Below are 15,206 nucleotides of genomic sequence, written 5' to 3' on the forward strand. Positions count from 1 at the left end.
AAAAAGAAGACGCGGACGCTAATCCAGACATAGGCCCAGATATTCAAGCTTTCTGCCGCGACTTCCACACTTTTTTAACGCAGACCCCATGCAAAGTGTTGCGTTGGTATTTGCAGTCCAACAAAAATCACAATTTGTGTTGGATTGTTACTCGTAATGAAGGTGTCAAGGGGGCGTTCCCAGTGTGATGCATGGGCGTTCCCGTGCACCTGCCCATGGTCTTTGAGGCAAAGCCATGTCTACAAAGATGTGAACAGCTGGACTTGCACCAAAATCCTGCGCTTCCCTGAGGCAGGTGCAATGAGGAGAAACTTCTAATTTCTACTAGTTGTTGCTCTTTGCATGTGTGCCACAGGATGCATACAAACAGGAAACTGCCCTAGAGCATAGTTCATGTGAAGGAAGGGACCCCTTCCTGAACAAAGCTACGCAGACTACAACACAGGCACCCTTGCACTATAGTGCTGCGACGCCTGTGTTGGCGCACAGCAGCCGCAAGTGCTCCAGTGCAGGGAAAACGCACAACTGTGCAACTTCGAAGTAGTTATGGCGCAGTCCTGCTCATGCAACTCAGTGCGGCTACTTTATTTGCTCCACAGCGTTCCGTGGACTTTTTGGAAATATGTCCCCAAATCTTTGATATTTTACAGAATAAGATAAGATTCTCTGACCGTCTCTGGTCAGCTGGACGACAAGTGCAAGATGGGGGCGCACCAGCAGAGGGTTGACTCGCAGCCGTTACAGGTGTTTTCTTACAAGACATAGAGGGTCATTTTCAGCTGGGCGGATTTCGTACAAGCCACTTCGGTGGCTAAAGCCCCGCCTTCAGATGGCAGCCGCCTACCAAACTGAGAGTTCCGTTCCCTGTCTGCCGGGAATTTTCACCAAAAATGGCCATTTTGCAAAAATTGCAATCCCCTGTGAGCTACGCTCTCATGGTGGCCTGCCATTGCATTTGTTTCCCCCCAGAAACAAGTGCCCCAAAAAGGAAAGGTTGTTTCTCCAAGATAAACAAGCATTGGGAAAGCCAAAAGGTCTCAATGATGTGAGATCTATTGGGTTTCTCAATGTTTTTAGCCCGCTAGCCTCGGTGCCGGCTCAACACCCTGTGATTCTGGACAAATCACTGTAATTTCTTCTTCCTGAAAACATGAATGTGACTTTAGGTGGTGTTACTGGTGCTCATGTAAAAGCACTCGGGTCGCGTTCCAGCTATATAAAAAAGCAAAAACAAACAAAGGGAGTAGATAAAAATAACGGAGAAGGGGTTTGGCATAGGCAGGAGAAAAAGAGCAGCAGAAGGGAGGTGGGGCGCTCACAAGGGAGGCAGCCAGAGAGCAGGGGTCAAGTCGGGTTGAGTTTGCCCTAATACAAATGCCCAAAAAAGAAGAAATAGTATTTCAATCACTGCACAAGCAGCGGAGGGACACTAATAAAGTTTTATCAATCAGTACTTGGTCCATGCTCCACACAAAGAGCAGGAAGTGATACAGAAAGTGATGTGTCACGAGCACTGACGAATTAGATGGCAGCAAAGAGGAGTGATTATGACGGCAACGAATGGTACGTTATGGGCGGGCTAAGAGCCCTTGCGCTGCTCATGGTGCAGTTGGCGCTGATTTTCCAGCACAGGACAAACACCCTGCAAAAATCAGCACGAACAGCACAACCTACCACACTCCACCGCTGGTGGAACTCCATATAGCGTGACGGAGTTTTTTGGTCACTTCACAGAGTTCTGCATAGTGGAACTCCGCAAACTCCGCCCAGGCTATCTGTGCCCCTATCCTTGAAGCGGGTGCAATCACCTTTAAGTAGTGCCATAGCCTGGGCATGGCGACAATAAATACCCACAATAAAAGGAGTACCACTTTGGGTGGACCCCAAATCTCTAAAAGAGTCTTGCACTGTGTTGTGGAGAAAAATCTTCATAGACACTCACAGCTCTGTTTAGGAGACTCGAGACATGAGTGTCCTGTATGTGAAAATATGCTGAGTCTGTCAGAATGATGAAATGAGGAGCAGGGAATTTCAGCTCTGTAGTATAAATGTCATGGAACGAGGACATGTTTAGGTCCATCTGTTTAACGTCTATTTTGGAGCATAGATTGACCCTGGAACTAGGGGTGCGGGAGGGGCTGCAGCACCCCCATAACACTTGGACGAGTTTATATGGGGAATGAGCAATAAAGGGGCCCTTCAAAGGCTTTTCTTCTGGCAGCGTCGTTGTGTTCTAAAAGACACATTGTCAATATCCCCTATGCCTCTAATGAGGTGACGTCATCGAACAGCACGCCCATTTGAAACATAGCTCCAGCAGCAGCTCCTGCTTCAAGCATCACTATTAGCTGTCAGAGCTATCAATCAAACAGCACGGGCGCAAGAACAGACCCTGGGGAACACGGGTAGGAAGGGGCCGGAGGGGGCGGGCGCGACCTCCCTGCTGCTTGTGATTGGCTGATAAACAGAAAGCGCGGGAAAGACCCACACCTGTGGAGCACGTGCGGGTCTCGAGGACAGTAGTGCGGGTGATCAATAGCATTGATTGCTTCCTATCGATCAGGGGCACAGAACCAGGTTTGCCATTATCCAGCGCGCAGTGAATGTCGCCCAGAATTTCAACAGCTGCGGCCTCTGCCGAGGCATGACTGGCATGACTGGCACGGTGCCAGCAGCTTGTCATGGGTGTGCCTGAGGGTTGGCTGGGCACACAGTTCTCCATTACTTTTACCCACCCATAGCAGACTGGGCACAGGGCGGTGGGCATATGCTTTAAATCTAACCGTGTTCAGTTGTGATTGAGCGGGCAGTGGGTGCTGCCAGCAGCCAGGTGGGCACAGGACTTCGTGGGTCCAGAGTTGGTGCCCCCGATATACTGGAGCAATGTGGGCTGTGTTCCAGCCTGGGTACATGCAGTGGGCACAGAGCTCCAGTGGTGCCCATGGGGCGCTGGAAGGGAGTGGGTTTCTGCCTGGCAGCAGGTTCCATAGATACACAGATCGTTCGGTGGGGCGGGGCCGCCCTGGACGGCCGCCCTGGACGGCCCCTCTGTCTCTGTACCTGTGCGCGTCGGTGTGGTCGCCAGAGAGAGTCTGAAAGCAGAGCCCGTGAAGAAAGGACTCTCCTGGAGAAACTGCAAGTCACAAACCGAAGACTCCGTGACCCTCCACCGACACCCCAAGGCGCCCCACACACAGACCCCAGGCCACCCCTGAAACGTGCTCCTGTGAACGTGCGGCACTCCTAATTGGGCGGCACTCCTAATTGTGCGGCACGCGGCCCTGCTCCATTAAACTTAAAATGAACACATAATAGCAGGGTTCGGAGAGTTGCACACATGCCTCAGCGCCCAGTGAGTTTATTCTTGGAACATGACCTGCTCCCAGGCATGTCAATAATTCCATGTGTGTTTCGTCATGTTACCAGGGGTGAAATGCCACTTCTAAGAATAACACACCACACTGGGCCGCTCTTTCTGCACACAGACTTGGGCACGGCTCCTCTCGCACACGCGGGACTGTGCGGGGAGGACACAAGTGGGCCACGGTGAGTCTATTGTACACTCAGCACATCACCCAAGGGCCAGAGGCCCTCGTGCAATGCACAAGAGATGCAGCCGTTGTCCGGCGGAGGACTGACCGAGGGGCCCCAGGGTGAGGTGGGTGGTACCCATAGAACCACCCATGGGTGGAGGAAGTGACGCGCCCTCGTTGAAGGGTTGCGTCACCGATGGACCATCAGTGACAGACGTCCATCTGCCATCACTGTCCGTAGAGAGGAGTAGATATCGCTGGTGGGTCCCCTCAGCGGAGATCTCTCCAACAGAGGACCGCAGCTTCTCTCCTACTGGGCGACACACAGATGCAACCAGGGGCGCAGCTAGACTGGAACTATGGGGGGCTGACAAGCCAAGCAATGGAGGCGGAGCTAATACTTCAAACAATTAAGAGCGGACTTATCCTCAGAGCCATAGTGCCAATATCGGCAACACACCCAACCCGCAAACACGGCAATACCATAATAAAGAACACACAAGACACATTGGCTGTTGGAGAAAACATTGCTGCAGGTTTATTTTGCATAAGAAATATGCCAACATGGTGGGTCAACTTACGGGCGATCCAAGGGCAGGCAGCCCCTATGCCACCTGCTCACCTGATGAGCCAAATTGCAACGTGGTCCAACCAATCAGTGCTAACCGTTTTGGGGAATTACCCCATACATCCTGTGGACCAGCAGTCCATCCATTTACTCCCGCCCCTTGAGGGGGGCGGAGCGTATCCAGGCAAGCCCCCGGTTGCTCAGGTTTACAACCACCCGAAGGACTAACCGAGCACCGTCATTCCTCCAGGGTCCTGCCGTAAGGACTTCCTGGGGCTATCTGGCATTTGCGCCCTTCTTCTGGTCCTGAAGAGGGTACCCCTACGTACCATTCAGCCTCAGGATCGCCCTGTAACTCCGCCTGCAGCACAAAATAACAAGTTAACAGCCTTCCTAACCTAGCCACCCTTCCAGCCGACACGCTGGGTAAGCGGCAGGGAGGGAGAGGGCGTGATGCCTCGGCGCGAAAAGCATTGCCAGCTGGGCGGGGGAGGTAGATATACCTGCCCCTCCCCCGCCCACTGGCGCGCCGGAAATGACAAAGTAGTGCCGGACCCCCGGGGGTTCCAAACACTAGTCCTGTCGGGTTTGTGCCCTCATGTGGCACTAAGGTGGCCGCCCTCCTATGGGGGCCTCCTGCGTGGGCCGCTGGCAGCCTCAATACAGCAAAACAGTGACAAACTGTACTTTAAAGATATTGGAAAAACCCAATACTATTAGAACAGACATGATTTGGTGGATGTGACATTGTATATTGTCTACTTACAACTGCCTCGTGCCGCACTCCCAGCTGCGCTGCAGGGTTGAGCTGCAGCTCCAGGGTTCACCGAGCCAGATGTATTCATTTTTCATGCAGTGCCGGACAGGACAGGGCAGGACAGGGAAGGACAGGGAAGGACAGGGCAGTAAATAGATTTGGCTGCTGAGCTGCTCAAGTGGGAGAAAACAGCAAAGAGCTGTATCTTCCAAAACTGGCCTGCTGATGGCGTCCTCCCCTGCGCTGTGCAGACATACGCTGCCCTGTGTTCCGCAGAGCCTTGCACCATGGTGCAGAGGTGAGTATGTGATGTCTGGCGTAGCATTTGTACTGGAGGAATAAAGTTCCCGCACCAGTTCTGGTGCCGCGACAAGCTCACAAGGGCCCCGTGCACTGGATGAACGCCGTGCACTGCAGCACACGTGCAATCCAAGGGTGTTTGAGAAATGAACACATTTTCTCTTCTTAATAACACCTTCTTCAAGAAGATGTTACTTTTTGATGCAAATCCCTGTCTGGCTATTTCAGTAGATTGGGTTTGTGTCAAACCCTTGGGGGTTTATGCTAATTCGCCCCAGTAAAGCCCCCATGACATAAAGTGACACAAAGCAGCAAAAAGGAGTTTTTGTGCTGAGAAAGTAAATCCACGTGTGAAACTTTACGTCACTTTGCTCTGGTGCAGAGCGTTCATAAATCTAGCCCACTGTATCCTTTAAATGAATTAAAACTTGATGGGATGTTTATCAGAATTGTCACGCGGTCACCTGGCTGTGCTGCACTGTGTGACAGGGGAAGGGCAGGGATGCACTGTATTTAAAAGAATACAGCGCATTCCCGCCTTTTCCTCTGTGCTGGCACCGTTTTGGCTGCCTAGCGTGAATGTAGGCCCCCTTGAGGGAAGGGTGCCTGTGTTGCATGCAGGATTGTGTTTCTGCAGGAAGGGGCTCCTTCTGCACAGAAACAATTGTAAGAGGAATAGTCCAAGTTCCTCTATGTGTGTGGTGCAGGACGCAGCACACATCGAAAGAGGAAGTAAAGAGGAGAAATAAAGACATTTCTGCTCGTTGCGCCTCTCCTGGGAAAGCATATGTTTTGGTGCATTCCCAGGTTTACAAGTTCTGGTAAATCTGGGAAAGCTTCATTAAAAAACCAAGGGCAATGCATGGGAACACCCACGCAACGCCCATGGAACGCCTCCCTCGCGCAGAGTAAGGCAACAAAGCGATTTACACAGCGTTGCTTTATTTGAGATTCATGAAGCCACTCAGGGCCTCGTAAAGTGGTCTTCTGTGGCTTCATAAATCTAATTTTTCAGTTGCATAGCGCATGTACCACGTTGCATGATGCAATAGCGACACAACATCCATACAACCCTTTGTGAATAAGGATTTCTCACTATGTTGTATTTGACATTTAGTGAACTCCAGAAAAGGACTTGTCTGTCAACGGAATGAGCCATCGCGTCATGGAAAGAGCACGTGCCGAGCGGACGTGTTAACAGGGGAGGCGCCAGGGGTGAAGCCCACAGCTGGAGTGCTGCCTTCCGGTCCTTCACGTTGCTGTATGAGGGGGTTCAGCACATGAATTGTAGCATTTTAATTGTTTCCTGAAGAGGGGATAGTTTGGTTTGTCTCTTGACACTAGAGTTGGGCATTACTGAGATTGGAAAACTGCCCCCGTGTTTCGGTCTTTTGAGCTTTTCTTGGGAGGGGTCTGCATCTGTCCTTATGAGTGAGTTTTTTAAAAGTTCTTTTTATTAAACAGTTAGACAAAGAAAACTGTAAACCTTTCAATGCAGAAGATAGACCATCAATGGACATCTCCCATTAGGACAGAAACCCACCGGCATTGGACTCATGAGTAATTTCTTGGTATGAGCAGTGGCGTGACGAAACTTGAGGGGGCCCCACTACAAAGTACATGGAGCCCCCCCCAGACCCAGTTAAGAGCTCTGAGAACTCTGGGGCATATTTACAATAACTGGCGCATCCCTGCATATCAGCGGGGATGCGCCAGTTATTGTGCGTCACGGCTCCGCCACCATGGATGTGCCGCATTTACAATGCGGCGCACCATGGGGCAAAAATGGCCAGATGCGTGACGCACCTGCTGCCGTAAAGGCGGTGCATTGCTGGAGTTGCGCTGCAAGCGCGACGCAGCTCCAGCAAGGCTCGGGGGTGCCCTATCTTTAAAATGCTGTGTCAATCCTTACGCCTGCTTCAAGCAGGCGCAGGGTTTTGACGCAGCATGGCCTTAAAAGTGGCTGAGTGAAATCCTGTAGATTTCACTCAGCCAGTTTTAGCAGGCGTTCCTGCACCGAAACGCCCCCCCTGCGCCGGAACGTCTACATGTGACGCAGGGCTTTACAACATGACGCATCTCCCAGATGTGTCACGTTGTAAGTACCCCGCACCATGGCGCTGGCTTTGCGCCGCCGCTGCGTCGCAACAGCGGCGTAAAAGAGGCGCAAGGGGCTTGTAAATCTGCCCCTCTGTGTAATCTGCCGGAGGGGACCCATGGAGCTAGGGGCCCCCCTTTGGCACTGGACTGCAGAGACTAATATTACATCACTGGGTATGATGACTGGTGCTACATTCAGCCCGTTGTAGGGAGCTGCCTGGGGGTGCCAGGCTGCAATAAAACATGTGCAAAAAAGGTATTCTTGCCAAGGGAGGTGGGGTGCTCCAATAGCAAAATGCCGCTTTGCTAGAGGCTCTGAAAGTTGGTGCACCGGGGCTCCCGGCTGCTTGTTGGAATGTAATACCTGGTCGGTTTCCGCTTGGATCCTGGTGCTCTTTCCCCAGAACACCCCTGGCACGGTTCTACGCACTTTGAATTTTGCCCTGGTTTCCGCCAGGAGCCAGTGGTCTGTTTTCAAGGCAGCCAGGAGTATTTGCGGACATTTCACCACAGGGCAAACAACAACACGCTCTTAATGCCGGTGTTTACCCAGCGGTGATTGCTGTTTCTGTTTTTTTATTATATGGGGGTACCCTCCCCTTTGACACCGCTGCTCTCCCCATACTGCCCGTGGGCATTTTGCCTCCTCCAACTGCAGTGCTGTTTAATTAAGCACCGCAGTGCAGGCAGTGAAATATCTGTTGGCAAGATAAATGCTGCACAACGTCCGCAAACCCGAAAGACCTTGGAGACCCTAGAGACCCCATAACCTTATTTACAAGTGCAGCCTTCCGTCTCTATTCCCTTATACACAATGCACATCCTGCACCCATATTTTCATCATGTTAGACACTAGAGCGGTGAAAAAGTAGTGACACTCCAGGTTTTGGGTTACGCAAGATCTTACGCAGTCCTCCAAGGACTGTGGGTGGCTGCTACATCCCACAGATGATGTTACACGTTTCAGTCCACACGTCATCTGAATTAGGCCTTCATATGGACCATGGTGGAAAAATCCCAGGGCACGAGCAAGGCAGAGCACCCTAAGGTGAGAGCCCGCAAGCATCTGGTGTAGAAATTCCCTCAGGAGGGTGTGGGGGTACACCCCACAAATCATTCTTCAGATTCCGCCTGTATATTGAGATCGCGCACTATGAGACCTCAGGCGGTGATGTCATCAAAGCCAGGCCTTGGATGGTAAATACTAGCCGTCTGCATGCCATCGCACCTCTTTGCCTTCAGGAAAGTTTCCTAAGACCATCTAAGAACTGAGAAAGGTACCACCCCACTCCAATATTAGCTCCTCTCTAAATTTCAGCTGCCAGACATCTCCTACAATGCATTCAGCTCAAGCTCACTAAAAGTGACCTTTATGAGGCCCACGTTTTGGCATTAACCCATACAATGATTTGATTCCGCAATTTATAGAGCGGGAACAAATGCCCGAAGGCGTCGAGGTGCTAATGCTTGGTCACATGATGTGATCCTCGACAGAATGAGGCGATGGACCTTTGAGACTCCCACCTCACAAATATTCATAAGCCAAGTGCTTTAAATAGGGACAAATAACTGCAGGTACCCCAAAAATGGAAGTGTTGGTGAGGGGTGGAGTTTGAGGGGGGACAGAGGCGGGGACAGGACACAAGCTTTTAATGGCTCGAGCTTTCCTCTGCGTTCACATGTGCATGATGGTTTAGAGAAATTCTACATTGGAGCAGGATAGATTGGGTGGAGTGGGTTAGATTGGGTGAAGTGGGTTAGATTGGAGTGGGGTGGGTTAGATTGAGTGGAGTGGGTTAGATTTAGTGGAGTGGGTTAGATTGGAGTGGAGTGGGTTAGATTGAGTGGGGTGGGTTAGATTGGAGCGGAGTGGGTTAGATTGTGGGAGAGTGGAGTGGGGGTAGACAGGTAGTGTGGAGTAGATTGGGTTGGATTGCAGAGGGGTAGACTGGATTGGGGTATATTGTGGTAGGTTGGAGTGGTGAAGATTGGAGTAGAGGGGAGTGGAGAGGGATATATTGGAGTGCAGTGGAGATTGGACCGGAGTGGGGTAGATTAGAGTGGAGTGGGGTAGGTTGGATTAGGGTAGATTGGAGTGGATAGATAGATAGAGGTAGATTGCAGTGGAGTGGGGTAGATTGTGGTAGATTGAAGTGGAGTGAAGTAGATTGGAGTGGAGTGGGTTAGATTGGGGTGGAGTGGGTGGATTGGGTAGTTTGGAGAGGGGGTTGGGGTAGGTTGGGGTAGATTGGAGTGGAGTGGGGTAAAGTGATGTGGGTTAGATTGGGATGGGTGGCGTAGATTGGAGTGTCATTGGAGTGTCATAGTGGGGTATGTTGAGTTACAGTGGGGTAGAATGGGGTAGATTGGGGTTGAGTGGGGTGGTTGAAGTGGAGTATATCGAACTGGAGTAGATTGGAGTTGAGTAGATTGGAGTGGGGTTGATTGGAGTAGTGTAGTTTGGAGTGGGGTGGGGTGTTTTGGGGTAGATTGGGGTAGGGAGTGTGATAGAATTGGGTAGATTGGATTTGAGTAGATTGGGTGGAGTGGGTTAGATTGGAGTGGAGGGGAGTAGATTAGAGTGGGGTCGATTGTAGGAGAATGGAGAGGGGCAGACTGGGGTAAATGGGGAGTAGATTGGGTGGATTGCAGTTGGGTAGAATGGGATAGATTGGAGTGGAGTATGGTAGATTGGAGTGGGATAGATTGGAGTGGGATAGATTGGAGTGGGGTACAATGTGGTAGACTGGAGTGTGGTAGATTGTGGTAGATTGGAGTTGTGTATTTTGGGGTAGAGGGGAGTGGGATGAGATAGAATGTAATGGAGTGGAGATTGGAGTGGGGTGGATTAGAGTGGAGTGGGGTACATTAGAGTAGAGTAGAGTGGAGTGGGTAGACTAGGGTAGAATGAAGTGGAGTGGGGTAGATTGGAGTTGAGTGGAATGGGTTAGATTGGGGTGGACTGGGGTGGATTGGGTAGATTGAAGTGGGAGGGATTGGGGTAGATTGAAGTGGAGTGAGTTGGATTTAGTGGATTAAAGTGGAGTGGAGTGGGGTAGATTGGGGTGAATTCAGTGGAGTGGGGTAGATTGGAGTGGAGTGGAGTGGAGTGGTGTAGATTGGGGTAAACAGAGTGGAGTGGGGTAGATTAGAATGGAGTAGATTGAGGTTGATTGTAGTGAAGTGGAGTGGGGTGGATTAGAGTGGAGTGGGGTAGAGTGGGATAGAGTGGAGTGGAGGGGCATAGAGTTGAGGAGCTTAGAGTGGAGGCACGTAGAGTATAGTACCGTTGAGTGGAGTGGCATAGAGTGTCTAAGAGTGCAGGAGTGTGGAGCAGAGTCACATTTCATAGAATGGAATGGAGTGGCGTGGCGTGGAGTGATGTGGAGTGTGGTAGAATGGAGCGGCATGTCATGGCGTGATGTAGAATATATTGGCATGCCTTAGAGGGGAGGGGCATAGATGGAGTAAAGTGTGATGGAGTGGCGTACATTGGAGCAGAGTGTTGTATAGTGGAGTAGTGTAGAGTGGAGTGGCTTAGTGTGGAGTGTGCATGTTGTGGTATCGCACTGCCATTACAGACAGCAGATTTTCGATTGAAATGACTGTGACATTTGCACAGAGTAACTGTGCACAAACGATAATATGTGGAAACGCTGTCACCTAGTGTATTGATGTGTTTTGATCCTATTCTAACATTTGATTACACCACTCTTCAGAAAGACAAAAAAATGTACTTCATTTGTACTTCTCTAATTCTGATATATTCTGAAACATCAGCACAGTTCATTTTGTTGTATGCTAGAAAAATAACACCCTACACCCTCTTCTCTCACATGGGAACTCCCCAGGAATGTCACATAAATTCTCTCACTTCGAAGTCAGAGAAAGAAAAGTAAACACCAAGCTCCCTTGGACGAAGCCTTATGTTTGACATCTGTCTTTGAATGCACAGCTTAAGTGACAAAGTAACAACAAGATTACAGAAATCGGGTACTCGATCCCGGGAGGGACACACTCAGCCGTGGTCCGTGCAGGTAACGGCGGTGAGGCGGTGGGGCTGTGTAAGGGGGGATTCCAATGGACGATGTAAATGGAAAATTAAATAATTAAATAATTTTCCCTCTGCATCATCCCTTGGAATCCCTCCTTACACGGCCCCACCGCTGTTACCTGCACGGAGCGCGGCTGGACACACTCAAGCTGGACAGTGTGAAGCAACTAAAGCCAGCAAATAGAAAGTAGGCACTTGTGAGTCACAAACCACAAAGACATCAGTAATAAATGGGTGAAATGCATTCCCAGGGAAGCTTTCAGGACGCCCACAAGAAGGCGTGGGCCAACCAGACAGCTGCACTGTCTTGAAGGCTTTGACCTACAAATCAAGTCAAAACTGCATTATACCATACCATCATGGAACTATTAACTCCAAGCATTTCTTACACCAGGCACATCTAATACCAGCCCAGTTAATTCTCTCTGTGAATGCTTCAAAAGCTGCTATAGATGTCTGAGAGGCCAAATACTATTTGTGGTCACCCTTTTCAATTAAACCAAACCCTAGCTACACTCCTTTGCTCAACCCCACACTTGCACTCTTGGATACAAACGCACGTCCACATACACTCAGGCGCCGTTACACATTATCAGTCGTGGACTCTGCCACTGCTCACTGCCTGCCCCACTGCCTGTCTCTCTCTGGCAGTGGCAGTAGTCCTGGCTCGGAGACTCACAGCTTCAGGGTGTTCCGTCAGCATGGCTCTAAGGCTAAAACCCACAGAGGGCCACTTTTGGCCCACAGCGCGCTCCGTGTGGTGCTGCATCTTGGCTATCGGAGTGGCACTCATATATTTTCCTCATTTTAACAAACCAGTCCTCATGCTTCTGCCACTGAGTCTGCCCTGCTTCCCCTTTTGATACTGGTACTTACTGGTACTCTCGTTTGTAAAGAGCCATTCCAAGGCATCCATTATGTCGTTAAACATTAAAACGCTCCACCAACCCATTCATTTTGGTGTGATTATAGGTCAGACAGCTGGTAAATCAACTAACTCAACACTCTGTCTCTGGTAAAAGTGTCGATTTGGGGCTAAACTAACATCAACCGCTTCCACCTTGGCGGCAAATGAGGAATTCTCCTCAGGCATACAATGGCTTCTTTACTAACCTTGGAGCATGTATCCCCCACAAGAGGGGGGCTTCCTTGCTTACGTCATTACTGGATGATCATTTTTCAAGAAGATCTATATGCATGGGACATCATGAAGAAACATTATGCACCAAATCTTTCTTCAGTGCCTCCTTTGCATCCTGCAAGACATCCCAGAAGTTCTGAAGGAGATTTAAAATTGAACTGGTACTGGAAAAAGATGTTTCACCCAGGTACTTGTGCCAAAGTGTTTGCACCTGTTTCATGCATCGCGCCGGTCACTTTGGTAATACAGAAGGGGCTGCAGATGCTTGTGCAAACACTTGTATAGTATAGATTGTACCGGCACTTATTGTGCACCGACGTTATAAAAAAAGGGCATTCCCGCATGCAAATGAGCGAACATTTTGTCTTTGCACCCACGCTATTTTCAGATGCATGTGCAGAGGCAAGGGGGCCACCAGGAGCCTCACTGACTGTGTGCCGCATAGACATGGCACATGTCAGTGTGGCAGCCAAGGGTACCTTTAGTGAGGGTGCTTAGGGGGTCACACGAGCCCCCCAGGCATCCCGTGCAGGTATGTGCAGTCGCTCACTTCACCTGCCTGCGCGGTGATCTCTGCCCCTTTTGAAAGGCAGGTTGGTGTTGCTTGCACAGTCAAACATGGACCAGTAGCTACAAATAGCTGGGCTGTCCTTCACTAGTTCCCAGTGGTGCCACAGGTTCACATCTGCATTGGAAACAGCCCATTTGTTGTGACACATTGCACTGTCTGCTCTGTTTCAAAAAGAGAGGGACCGGGAGCTATATCTAAACATGTCCTGCGCACTAGCTCCCTAATGGGACTGTATATCAAGAGGGTGTGCAGTTCCTAACTGGACGTGTGGGAAAAGGGAGGTCTTTCTTCGTGATGCCCTCACACACCCCGGAGGATGTCATGCTTCATCATTGGGCCATGCTCCTTGTCGGGCATGCACTGCAATGCCCGAAGGGCTCCCGTAGACAGGACTCTTTGGCGAAGATCTTTTGAAGAAGCTGTAGGGTGCGTGCGGGTATGAGGGCTGGGTAGTGCATGGGTAAGTGAAGTAAAATAGGTCTACTCTGATCTGGTTTTTAATGTTTAGGTAGCTCAAGCCTAATTAAAAAGATTGATGTAATGTTCCTAAAGGGCTGCCATAGAGTGGTGGGTCAACTTGTTTCGTGCCCCATTTGCTCCTAACGGGTCAAGTGGCACTTCATCAGGACCAAAAAAGAACTAAAAAGTGAGTGGTGCACTACCGTCTGGGTCTATAATTTTTGACTAGTTGCCAGACACGGTAGGGGGGGGGGTACCCTAGTAGGCTAGTACTGGGGTATTGTAGACCTGGTGAGAAAGGGGAGAAAAAGGGGAGACAAAGGAACAACCAAGTAGACATTAAAAACAAGAGCGTGTTTCATCGCGCTCAATTGACAGTAATGAAAAGAGCTTGAATTAAACTGTAATGAGACACGCACATGCATGAGACATGCGCATCCATGTGTGACTTTGTGTTTTTTTGCTCTCTTATTGAAGATCATTGTGCTCAAGTGTATGAAGAGCTAAAAGGGCTTATTAGAGGGTAATGCATAAGAGCGCTCATTAGATACCACATGCGGTTCCAGTGGTGGTGAGGAGGACATTTTAGTTATGCATCATACTTAGTGCCAGTGCCAGTTCGAGCATTGTTGTGGCACAAAGCTATTGTAATTGACCCCGTCATGGTAACTGGCGTAACCTGAAGTTATAAGCAAGAGCGGTCACGCAAGTATCTCAGTGTTCATGCAGGGGAAACGGTGCACACGAAGGGAAACGTGCCAGTGCCGGTACAGATAGTATGTAAAGTTGGTAGTGGAATTCGTGACCGCTCTTGCTCATAACTTCATTCTTTTAAAGCCACACCTATTGACCTTAGTAATTCTATTTCAGCCATGTGGCATTCCCAAACATCTGGAGATTTAGAGGCATATTTATGAGGAAATGTTGCAGCTGCAAATTTGGCAGAGCCACGCTGCGCCATTCCCAAAACGCAGTTTTTTCCCTTGCGCTGGTGTTAAAAATAGCTGCCTAGCGCCAACACAGACACCGTGCACCATAGTGCTAGGTTGCCTGGAAGGATTGTTTATGTGCAGGAAGGTGTTACTTCCTGCACATAAACAATCAACAATGGCGATGGGCCACTTCCACGTGTGCTGCAGCACACACAGGAGCAGCCAATCACCATCATTCAATGATTGTTTATGCGCAGGAGGGACACCTTCATGCACAAAACATACCATTATTGGTGATTCGCTCTTTCTATGGGTGCTACTAAGTGAAAATGAGGAGAAATAAAAGCATTTCTCCTCGTTGCGCCATTCTAACGCCTGCTTTTGCATTGGTTTAATTTTTGGTGCTGCCTCAGATTTACACATTTTTGTCAATCTGGGCAGCATCAAAAAGCAATGGGTGTTGCGGTGGAACGCCCACAGCAACGCACATTGCACGCCCCTTTCACGTAGAAAACTGCGTGAAAGGGTACCCTATTTACAAAACGAAATTAAGCCACAAAAAGTGGCTAAACACACCTTTGTAAATATGGTGCAGGGCACTGCGCCACCGGATCGTGGGTAGAAGTGACGTATTGGTGGCACAATCCCCTTGTAGAAATGCCCCTTAGTTTGGTGGGCTCTTAGGCCCCCAGCACACTCCCTTTCTTCTAAGAGGTGTCCTGCCTTCTTTTCTGTGCGTCTCTCTGGTAGGTTTGGTTAAAGGGCCTGGTGATCAGGGGGGGAAAGGGAAA

General features: G+C 49.9%; 1 protein-coding gene across 1 annotated transcript in view; it reads right to left on the bottom strand.

Annotated features, from left to right (window-relative positions):
- LOC146797117 (caveolin-2-like) overlaps positions 1 to 15,206 on the bottom strand; it is a 51,632-nt gene that overhangs the window by 16,551 nt on the left and 19,875 nt on the right. The window lies entirely within an intron of this gene.

The sequence above is a fragment of the Triturus cristatus genome, chromosome 10 (assembly GCF_964204655.1).
Source record: "Triturus cristatus chromosome 10, aTriCri1.1, whole genome shotgun sequence".
Classification (NCBI taxonomy): domain Eukaryota; kingdom Metazoa; phylum Chordata; class Amphibia; order Caudata; family Salamandridae; genus Triturus; species Triturus cristatus.